This window comes from Myodes glareolus, chromosome 2 (genome assembly GCF_982192425.1).
Source record: "Myodes glareolus chromosome 2, mMyoGla1.1, whole genome shotgun sequence".
Taxonomy (NCBI): Eukaryota; Metazoa; Chordata; class Mammalia; order Rodentia; family Cricetidae; genus Myodes; species Myodes glareolus.
The window spans coordinates 50360955-50373026 of record NC_142027.1 but is presented as its reverse complement, the minus strand read 5'-3'; the positions used below and the strand labels follow the sequence as shown (position 1 = coordinate 50373026).

Here is a 12072-nt window from a genome sequence, read left to right as displayed (position 1 = left end):
GGTAGGCACTTGTAAATCTTGCAATCCAGTGCCTGTCACAGAACAGCTTTCACACACGTGCTCATCTTCCCGTGGAGACTGTGAGGGCTTTTTCCTTTCTCTTTTTGCATTGTCGTGGGTCAAGCCCAGGCCTGTGCTCCTGTTCTACTTCACTGAGCTCTACCACAAGCACTCTAGCATGAGCTGTACCCCCGGCCCCAGACTGTGCCTCTTGTAATGAAAGGTAGTATTTCTCATTTATCTCAGAGTTCCCAGAACTGAGCACTGTTACAAGCTTTCTATAAACGTTTGTTGACTGAAAACTAAATAAAGGACTGTGAATAATTAATCAGATCCACGCCATGCAGTAGCAGTAGCTCTCAAAGCATGGTAGGAGACTACTAGCAATCTAATGAAGGTGGAAAATCCCAGGAGTGAAGCATTTTCTGATGGTTATCACAGGGGTTGGGGTGGGAGTAAGACAGAGGGAAGGAGGCTGCGATGTAGCATCTCTTTTTAACAGAGAACGTCTGTAAGGGAACACATGGCCACTGCTCCAGTGATTAACGTCTAATATTATAAAGTGCTGTTCTGAGAACATGTCTGCCTCTGCACAGAGGGGTAGCTTAAAGAGCTGGGCTTCCCAAACACACCTAGTATTTTTTAGCAAGGCGGCATGCAGGTTGTAGGGTTTTCCTTTCTGTTTCTGCTGAAGAATAATGGGACAGAAAACTCTTGCAAGAAAGCATGGCATCTATTCAACTCATATTTAAATCTGGGTCAATTCCAGTTTCGCACATTGGATGCAGTGCCAAGGACAGAAAGTCAAAAAGGGCTGAAATTTGCACCTGTCCAAGGGAGGTCATTGAAGAGGTACTTGGGACCAAAGGCACTGGGGGGTGGGTAATGTGCTGGTTTGTTCCTAAGGAACTTTTCTTCTGCTTTTGATGGGCCTCTAAGGCACCACCCCTGGAGCCATCAGCTGTGTCTGTTGGGGCACTTGAGGACACAAGACTGTTACTGGCCCTATCATCCTGCTGGCATAAAGGCAACTTGAGGATTTCTAACAAGTGAAGCAAGCATGAAGCTTGGCCTGGGGTGGGACAAGGTCATGAGTACATGAATGAACTATTAGCTTGTTATAGGTTTTTCTCTTCCCAGCCTTACTTCTGCTTTAAAGATTTAAAAAGAAAGACAGAAAGAAGGAAAGAAAAAGGATCTACTTGGAGCTGCTTTGCTGATGACTGACACAGCACAGAATCAGTCTCATACTTTCCTACGAGGTGGACACAGCCTTTTAACTACAGCTCTCCCCTCAATTTCTACTAAGTGACACAGGTCTCCTACATGGTTTGTGTCTGAGGCTTGTCCTAAAGCACTGACGTCATAATAGCTGAGCCAGGCAGGCAGGAGTATATCGTGCTGACTCATTCTGGTGATGTGAGGATTAATGCCTTGTCTAACACCGAGCTATTATGCGAATTGTTTTTACACAACAGAACTGTTACAGAAAGATTTGCCAGTCAGAGGACTAGAAATATGCAGTGCTAGATAACAGTGGAGGGGAGGGATACGAAGATACACAGTGGTTACCATGAGCGTGCACACTGACATTCTCCAAAGCATTAGCAGACCCACTCTATCAACACAGAACCGGCAGTATGGATGCTTAGGGGCAGGTAGGACCTCGTCCATTGTAGAACACCAGCACCCATCTTTGAGGAGTCCAACCAACCAACCAACCAACCAATCTCCTTTCTACATCGGATAAAATGTCACACTCAACTTCATCATCTTTCGGTAAATTGTACGTTCTTAAATATGCTTGCCACAAGTGTCTAGGATGTCAGTAGAAGCCCTACACAAGTGGAACCAGAGATCTCTATGGTGCAGATCATTACAGCACATAAACTACCACAGAGTGAAGAGTCGGTGACGTAATGTGAAGAAGGGACAGAGGAAGATGCAGCTACAGGGACACCCATGGTTACTTAGGATATGAGCTGACTGCCTCTCCCAGTAGGGTTTCTTAGGTGGTGCCTCTGGTAGTGACTTGATTATTTGGTTTCATTGCCCCAGAGCGTCTTCCAAACAGTCCAAAGTATATTTATCTAAATCTGCTTAGTGTGGCTCAGTTTGGTCTTTAAATAATAAATGTTCTCTTTTTCATTTAAAATCAAGGTCCCCCACATTTCTTCCCCCCCCCCCCCCACAATGGGTCCATCTTTTCTGGAAAGGAATGATACATTCTTTTGAACCTTCTGGCACATGTGAATCCTGGATTTCTTTTATTTTTCCTCCTAGACTTTATAATTTTGCACAAATTTTTAGCCTATTTACTTTTCAGTATTGTACTTCTTGGTAAAAGGATATTATAAATTTTGTCAATAAATGAAAGCTCTGATCTAGAAGTTAAAATTAAAAATGGTTGGACCTAGGGATGAGTGAATAACTGGAGAATAAATAATTGCCCACTGATTGACAGTGGAGCAAAGCCCAACTGTTGCTGAGATCTGGCTGTGGACTGTAAGCTTCAGTTCAGAAGAGCAGGGATTTTTGCAAAGAGCAGCTGCAGAGAGGGAAAGGGCAGTCTTTTCAGAAGGCACGGCTGGGCTGCTGGGCTCTCTCACAGAGGACAACTCACCAGTACACTAATAGCTCCAAGGAGGAAAAACACTGAAGCATACTAAATGGATGCTGGACACCACAGTGAAAGCCAACGAGGAAACATGACACCAAAGCCCAGAGCTTCACAAATCCAACACTTTCATTAAAGGTAGAGAAACCACTTTTACTTACATAAAGAGCAGGAACAGGCAAAAGACTGGTGGTCAAGGAACTGAAAATGAAAGAAAAGACAAGGAATTAAGCACAAAACTGAATACAGCAAGGAACATAAAACCTTGAGATATTGATGGGACTTACTGCTCCCAAATTTTGTCACCATAGGCACAAAATTATTAATATCCAGCTTCAGACATTTTCAAGAGTTGTAATCTCCTTGCTCTGACTGCTGCCAGTATATCCTAGTATAGAAACTGCCAAGACCTTTCCTGTCATTTCGTCAGATCCCCAACAGGCAGCTTTTCTACTGGAGTGATACTGCTCAGTACAGTATTCGTCTACTTAAATTCTTTAACTTTAATTAAAAGCAAAATATTCAGATCCTTAGTCACACTAGTCATATTCCAAGTGGTCAACAGCCACGTGTGGCTTTCCCTCGCACAGAACGTTTCTGTGCTGGAGAGAGCTCTATTGTTGATGGAGACATTGTAACAGCGTGGTTGGAACAAAAACTTCGACACTCCAAACACAGCTCTAATGATGACACTGTTCAGGTTTGGGGGAAGTGTGCCATGATAGTTTCACATCCTATGTTTACAAGTTTAATAATTCTCCCTTACAGTACTGAAACTACACAACAAATACCCATTACTACTGGAATATCATCAGAGTTGTGACAGATCCTCTTTATACAAAGAAACCAAGATAACAGAAGCCTTTCCACTAAACCCCATATCATGTCACATATGTACTGCCAAACTGTGACCACCTGACAGGATGTTCTTAACCACTCCACAGAGAGCCTCCAAAAGTATCAAAATGAGTTTGTTAAAGGATAGTAACTTGAAGGATCATCCTGAAAAAGGCAAAAGCAGAAAACTAAATTCAAGAGCCCTCACTTCCCAGGTTTTCTGGACAAATGCACCATGGTAGAGACTGCTCTCAGGAAACATGTTCCCCGCGCGGTCAGTGTAAAATCTGTCTGTGCCCATGCAGCTGTGGATGGCGGTGATCCCTGCAGTGCAGCAGGAGCCGAGAAGAAAACCTGCAGCCCGACTCAGAGTGTGCACCAGTGCCAGGGACACCTGGGTCTCTCATGCTTTAACATTTTCTCACAAAACTGAGAGGGTTAATGAAAACTGCAGGAGATTAGATTACGTATGAATTATTAAAAGTGTTTTCAAACTGGAAATACAAAACAAAAAGAGTTCAAAGACTATAGTTTTGTACAAGCCAAGACACTGAGGTACTGCACTGTATATATTTTTGCCATTTTACCTCCTCCCCTATCCCTCATCTTCAATTTCCTTTCTTCTTCCCTCATTCTTTGAGCACAATTTCTAATCTTTGGGGGGAAAGGGGAAAGATGATTAGTAATTGTTCTATAAAATATACTGAATTAGCACTTATTTATTACATGTTATAAACCAAATAATGCTCAAAAAAGGATTATGAGCTTTGAAAACTGTATCAGGTGTTTCTATTCTTACATCTAAGCAGGTAAGGTTTACATTTGAACTTTAAGGAGCAATTATTCACAACATTAGTTAAAATTAAATTTTGGTGATAGAACATTATCAGCTTGACTAACACATGTGAAGACTAACAAACTATTTCCCTTGATGTCAAATGATACACAGGCTGCCAATGACAAGAATCTAAGATGGAGAGAGAAATTACAGTGTGCATTAAAGTTTAAGAGAAAACAAAGTTAGATTGCAAATTTTGAGGATATAAGTTTGTCCTGATATATTAAAGCAAAACAATAAAAGCATTCCCAAATTTAATATTAAGGCTAAAAATTTAATTTCACAGTTCATGTAAAATTCATAAATGTCCATAACTGTCAAAGAGGTCCCTCCTTCTTGATTGAATTACAATCTGCTATGTGATTTGACAATATGTATTAATCTACATAGATTTACTTTTGCTCAGTTGAAACTGTTATGTATTGATACATGCCCTTTCCACCTTAGTGATATACACCTTATATGTCTGTAAGTTGTTTTTATAAGAAATGCAAAGAACTAAGTAGAATAGTTTTGTATAGGATTTAAAACATTTGCATTGAACATTTCAGTTTCAACACACAAATGTGTAGCAAAGGATATAAAACTTTGAAGGCCAAATAATTCAGGACATTAAAACACAGCAGTGTGTGCACTCACAGAGTGAGAGGCAGAAGGAGTGATGTGTATTAATGTCTAATATTAGTTTTGTGATACCAAAAGTGTCAATCTCCGAGGATCTAGTTGTAATTTAATTGAAACTGAAATGGCTAGTTCACCTAATTTCAATTTACATAATGTTCTAGGGCAGTGGCTTTCAGCATTTAGAGATGGTACAGGCTCCTAAAAGAACCCTTGTCTGAGAAAGTTCAAAACCAACAGGTTTCAATGAGACCATGCATGACCCCTCCAGGCTGCTTACCCATGGCTTGGGGAGGCTGGGGGAGGAAGCAAAGAAAAGTTCCTTTAAATTGCTTTCAGACAGTTTAAAACAGTCATAATCTGATGCTAGGAGTAAAGAAAATATTAAAAACTGGAGCTCTGTTAGCAGGTAAAGATGTGTGATTACGGAAATACAAGCGCCTTTAAGGTCCCCTAGACCTCTATCTGCCTGGACCTTTATAACATTTTCCTCATTCATTATTATTAGCATATATTAATTGTATGAAACAATGGACTTCATTATAGTACTTCTATGATGCATATAATGTAATTTGACCATTATCCAGCCAGGATAATTTCTTTTAAAATATCCATGGCATAGTTACTATAATGGGGTAGAGGAGTAAGGGGTGGAGAAATGACAGTGGTGCAGAGAAGACCCGATGTCTTTCAGGCATCTGGTAAAGAAAGGCTTCTCGGGTTTGTATTTGTGTCAGGCCAAGGATGTGCAGGGAGCAAGTAACATGGGGTGCGCAGAGCCACCAATACTAAGACATGGCAGTCTTCCCTGACAGCTGGTTTCCCTTGTGGGTAAATAACTTAAACCGTTGTTTGTGCACATATCCATTTCCCCATTAACTTTTTCTTGGATGTTTTGGAAGAAACAAAGCAGAAGATCTTCTTGGCCTTGCATTACTCCCACTTTAGCAAAACAAGCAAGAATGTACCGAGGAGGGAAAAGTAAAAAAAAAAAATAATATGTATTTTCAGGTGTGATACTTAAGATCTCCCTGAAGTGTCCTGCCTGTGGCACACTGGGCGGTGCCCAGTAGGCATCCTGAATGTTGGACCACTCTAACTTGAGGTCTGCCTGAGTGCAAGGGCGAGAAGCACTGGTAGTGAATCCCTGAACCCACGTTATAAGGAAGAAATACTCTTACCCTACACTTATTAGAAGAAAGAGGAGATTTCAGAAATTAGGAAACTTACCCCAAATCACACAGCTGCTGGCCTGAGAGTAAGTCTGCACCATTCCAAAGTGCACGTACTTTTACCACTAAATTATACCACCTTTAGGTGCTTCCCACTTGGTTTTCCCTGAAATCTGGACTCATTCAGGATTATGCATGCTGGTTTATGCTTCACTTTGGAAGGAGGTAGATTTGGCTTGATTTGCATTCTAAACATTTCACAGCGGTAAGGGAAAGCTATTATTATACCCATTTTATGGTGAGGAAGCTGAGCTTCTTGCCAGCTGAGGTATCTGGCTGGGTTAAAAACAGAAGTCTGGTTGTCAGTTTTTACTCTGAACCAGCTTGGAGCTCAGGCAACGTTACCGGCCAAGTGGGCTCTTCTGCATACGGGGTTAATGCTAGGGGACAAAGAGAGAGACCAACTTTGCTAAGAGGGAACAATAATAATTCAGTAATGAATGAAAAAAATAAGTCATCATAACTCACAAAATTGGTTACTCCAAAGACTGTGACTAGAGAAGGGAGTGCTTATTCATCACAGATGAATCAGAAAATTAGAATGTGTCACAGCTCTGATGACAGAGCTGAAGAATTCAGATGAACTCAACTTCCACATTCATCCTTTCAGCTAAGGAGGGTAAAAGGTATGACAAGCAGACAAGAATGACCTCTTAGACACGTCTTTAATCTTCTTAGTCTTTTCAATATTCTTTCTAGAACTTGGGTGGGTTTATAGCTTTGTTTTCTATGGATAGGGATAATGTTTAAATACTCTTCCAGTGCTCTCAAAATACCGTCTTAAGTAATTCATATGTGGGAGTCATCCCAAACAGTAGAATGATTTTCACCTTTTTTGCTAATATCATTTGACTTCCAGGATTTCCAAAGGCTGAGGGGCTATTGGAATTTTAGACACATGTGTCTCAAAGAATGAGTGCCAGCTCCATAGATGCCTGTCAACTGATATTCCATCGTCACACTGGATACATCATTTTCTTTATGTGACAGATTCAAGAAGTTTTATGCTAGGTTTAATGGTATTTCATACACCCTGCATTTGGGAGTTTTTAATTCTCAAGCTTAGAAAAAAATTTTGTTTTAAACATAAACTTGCAGAAAGGTTTTCAAGTTAAAGACAGCATGGATGCAGACTGATCCTTTACAACTCTAGGCCCTTTGTAGTTATTGCAGTGTTTCCATTTCTTTTGGTCAATTAGAAAAAAATCATAAATGCTATAATACTCACTCATATGTTGAAGCCTGACCTATTAGACTGTATTATTTTGTATTTATCTCAAGAAATAAAAGAATCATAAATATGTCATAACATAACTGAAGGACATCTCTTTTTAAAAATTCAGATGATGAAATAAGGTAATCATGGGTGAAGAGAGAGACGTAAAAACTGAAGTTCAGTAATTGGCACAGTATGGCCTATGAGTCTTTGTCAAGATACAATTAAATACCTGCCCCACCCCGTACAAGTCTCTGACTCTTCATGATGCTTTTGGAACAGAGTCTGAGAAAACAAATAGTTAAAGCAGCGATTCTGTGAGAGGTGACAGGGACTGAATTTGTATGTAAGATGGGTATTCTCTGACAATCTCATACGTAAATAGAAGGAAACACGATCATATCCATCATCGGTTCCTTCCCCTCCCCCTTCATCCTGGCAACTTAAGAGTCATTTCCCTCCCCCCAAAAGTAGATTTTAGGAACATTTTATAATCGAATTCCAGTTGTTCTCTGTATATTTCTAATTTCTGAAGTAGTAGCTTTACAGTTTCTAAATGGACTGGGTATTAGAATTTTTACCCTATAGTAAACTGATTTTTTTTTCGGTGTGTTTGTGTGACTTTAATAGGTCTTTCACTGCTGTCATGTGGCCAATTGATTAGAGGCACACAGTGCTGCTGTAGCCTACCATTAATGTCATTTGCTATAGAGATTGTTGCTATAAGGCAAACACTCCAATAGTTCTCTGTCTAGAAACACAGAAAATAACAAGTGGGTGGTGCAGTGGATCACAGACTAAATATGAACACAGCAGAAGCAGATAGAAGTATCTAGATCAATGAGAACAGAGGGGGAATCACTGCTTAAATGGTTCCCTCAAATGGTTAAAATACAAAGAAAATAGATGACACACATATCAAGAGATAGAAATGAACCAGGTATATGGACCTGATGACTGACTAAGCCGTGGGGACAACATAAACAAGATCTGTGTTTTAAGGACTTCGGAGCAGTTTCTGCAGTACAGGCTGCAAAGTGTTACTTTTGTCCTTGACACGAACAACGATTTGCTTAAGAGCATCCAAGACCTTTTGCAATCTGGCCCAAACCCATCTCTGTTTTTCTCCTCCACGGTTTCTTTATATACTGTGACAGACTATTCTGTTTTTCCCTGCGCATGCCTAAAACATCTATGTCTCCCAGCCTTTGCTGACAGTTCACACTTGAATCTCCCAAACCTTGCAAAGTGTGTTAAACACAGCATGACAGTCCAATGTTTGTTGAATAAATGTCATCTGTCTATTTTAGGAGACAAAGATGATAGAAAAAAAGTCGTTAAATCAGTAAATAAATAGCACTAGAAAGAGAGGTCAAGGAAAAGTTAATTTTAGTGCTTTTCAGGAGTGGGGGCAAGATGAGCTTTGAGACTGGGAAGACTGATGCTCTTTATTCCTGGGTCTAGTCAATGCTATGAGCCAGTTACTTTTTTGGGACCAGGTTTAAACCTCAAGGTTAAATGAGCACAAATGCTCTGTCCATCAAGATAAAATGAAAAGTTGTGGTTACTTCCATACCAGTACGGTGGAATTAAAGTATGCAGTGCCTGATTCAGAAACACATATGATAGAGCTTTTAAACAGGCCTGTTTGTCCCAAAAAGAGCTACAGAAATAAAAGTAGCTGGGCCGAACTCTATGTTCATAGTTTTCTGGTTATAAGAAGAGTCGTTACAGAGAGGATAATGATTAGCATTTCTGTCCTTGGGCAAAATGATATCAAATAGTTGAGTGAAGAATTTAAAACTTCAAGATGAACACCCTAAATATGCTAAGTCGTAAATAATCAAATAGACTGCTAAGAGCAGTTATAAAATTTCTTTCTTCATGGCTTTTTTTTTAAAAAAAAAATAGGAAAGATCCTCATCTATTCTGGATTGAAGAAATGCAGCTCTGCTTCCAGCCAGGGGGTGAATTCAATAACCCCACTAGCTCTACTTAGCCTTAGATGACAACAAAATCGGATAAAATGTTGACCCTACAAATTACACAGAACCATAATACAGTTTAATAAAATGTACCCTAAACCTAAACGGGGATTAGGCAATACAGATAGTAAGTCATTAAAATAAAATAGTATATGTGGTGCTTAGGTATTGGTTTAATTTACCAAGTGCAATGACAGAAATAAAATTGAGGAAAAATGTATTAGAATCTACTACGGCTTTAGCATAATGGCGAGCTAGAGACTAACAACATTCTATCAGTTCATTCTTTACATCTCAGAAATTTAGCTGACTTTTACACAAGTCTGGAATTGAATATGCATATTAACTAAATTTTCAATTAAAGAAAAAAGATAGAAGAAAAGTCCAGAACATAATATAAATGCTCAACGTTATTATTCCCAAATCTAACTTCAGAGATGAGGAGAGCCAGTGAGCAGATGAGGAGAGCCAGTGAGCAGCCCCTGTAAAGGACGAAAGGGCCCATATGCCTGACTGACTTCCAGGGAGCTTGGGTGGGTCACTGGCTTTCTTGTCTTTAACCTTGCAGTTCTGGAGCTCAGTAGAAGTGTCCATTACACACAGCACAAAAGTCAGATGAATGCTTCTGATGACCTTGTCTGAACCAAATTCATTTAAAGCAGTTTGCCATATTTCTTAAATAGAAGATGATCCCATTCTATCTATGGCTCAGATTAGGACTGGCTCTCTGAACTATTGCCCAGCTCTTAGAAGCAAAACAATGACACATCCCAATCAACAGGTAGTCCATAGCAAGGATTCAAGCAAGGTCAAAATACACACACATAAGAAATAAGCAGTACACAGTATAGAAGAACACGATTTCTAAAGATAAACTTTGACTACTAAAACTTTTGAGCAGTTCCTAACTTTTGTTAGAAACATGCAAACCTAGACACCCAGCCCCCAAAATCAGCTTCAGTGTAACTGGTAAAGAGAGATAAAAAGAGACCGAGGGAAATGTAGTTTTTTTCCAACCCATTATTTTCATAAGAACACGAATCAAAGAGACAAACTATGCCAATTTTTTCATAGCTGACTTGTCAGGGGAGATTGTGCTCGCCTCACTAATGATTTCTTGAGACTGTTTATTACTGTGATCAGGAGCTGGGAGGAGAGAGGTCTAGGACCTTTCAAAAGAGACATTTTGTTCAGTATCAGTGCAGAAAATAAAGTCAGCATTTAGCTACTTTGGATAACCTAACTAGCGTAATGGTTAGTACATGTAGCCATTGCTTTGGCTGTTTCAAACACCAGGAATGAACTGATCAGCAAAGGGTCAAGCTTGCCAGCAGCCTGGATTTTGAAAAGCTGTGGCACAATAGGCTTAATGCAGGTTGTTAGATTCATAAAGGTTGCTCCCGCCTCCCTCCCTCCTTCCCTTCTGATTTCTACATCCACATGCTGATCACCAGGCAGCTGTAGAAAAATGACCGAGTGGACAGGGACTGTCTCTCTGTGGACATTCCCAGCCAACTGTAGCCTCCCCACAACAGTTTGTACTCAGTGATTGTTTTAATACTTCCTCTTAGGGAAATTTGCATTTTCTTAACTGTCTGTACAAGATCCAAATTTAGTTTTTTTAATAGGTAATGAAAGAGGTATTAAGCAACAGACTCTCTCTCCCTCACCCTGTGTATGTGCGATGATATTAGCCTTTATCCCGCACTCTTCAAAATTTCGATTTATCACCTGCTCCACCTCAAAAAAACAACTTTGGTTATAGCTTAACATTTCAAGTAAAAAACATCTAAGACAGACACATATTTGTTTTTTTTCTTCAAATTATAAGCATTTTTTGATCTTCTGTTCAGACAGTCTATAAATAAAGTTTTGCTGTTAGTAACTTAAGAGCAATTTATTCAGAAAGGAGAAAAGACCAATGGTTTGCATTGGAAATTCAATAGCATATTCATCTTCCCCCACGGCCTGTCTCTATGGGTTTCTAGCTATTCACTAGCATAATCTCAGAAGACCTTATAATCTATCTCTTCTACCATGGAGAACCCATCTCCCTGTCAGTATCTGGATTCTTGCAGTCACCTGTTAAGAGCCTGGGAGTGACATGTGGTTGTTGGCAGCTCTTTACCCTCACACTTCTGAAAGGATTAGACCATAAACAACCTAGTGGGAATCCTCCAGACCAAACCAGGGCTGGGCTGTGCTCTGCTACCTGGGAACCCACAGCAAGTTGTGAAACAATTATGAAAACATAAAGATTTCGGCCACATTTTTAGGAAGAAATTATGTAGCTCCTAAGATGAGACCTAAAACAAATAAGGCAAAAGAGAAGAAGTTGAGAAGACAGGATTTTTAAGTGCAAGCAGAGGTAAATTTCAACATTCACTTTCAGCGTCTGTCTGTGGCCTGCACCAGATCCTTCAAGGGAAGTCCATTTACCTCTGATAAATGAGGCTCAAAGGACCCACCACACAAAAGGGTTCCTTTTTCATCTCCAATCATCCTAGCTTTCCTGTGACCTGGCGATCTATACAAGCATGATCTCTTCTTGGGAAGTGACCCACCACAACTCCACAGAGCTAATGACCCTCATACTGAGCATTTTTCTCCCATGTCACACATTTCCTCAGTATCTTAAATGACCCAGCAGCAGTGAGATCATATGAATTTTACCTTGTCAATAGGAAAGCTTGGCACTGGAGGAGAAGGGCTATATCTACCCTAAT

At 40.0% G+C, this 12072-nt stretch overlaps 1 protein-coding gene across 32 annotated transcripts in view; it reads right to left on the bottom strand.

Moving 5' to 3' along the window:
- The window catches only part of Zbtb20 (zinc finger and BTB domain containing 20), a 758948-nt gene that overhangs the window by 158789 nt on the left and 588087 nt on the right, over positions 1-12072 (bottom strand). For all 32 annotated transcript variants that reach the window (XM_087900141.1, XM_048422822.3, XM_087900155.1 and 29 more), the window contains one exon: positions 2779-2818. The gene's annotated coding sequence lies outside the window, so the exon portion shown is untranslated. The remainder of the gene's footprint in view (positions 1-2778; positions 2819-12072) is intronic.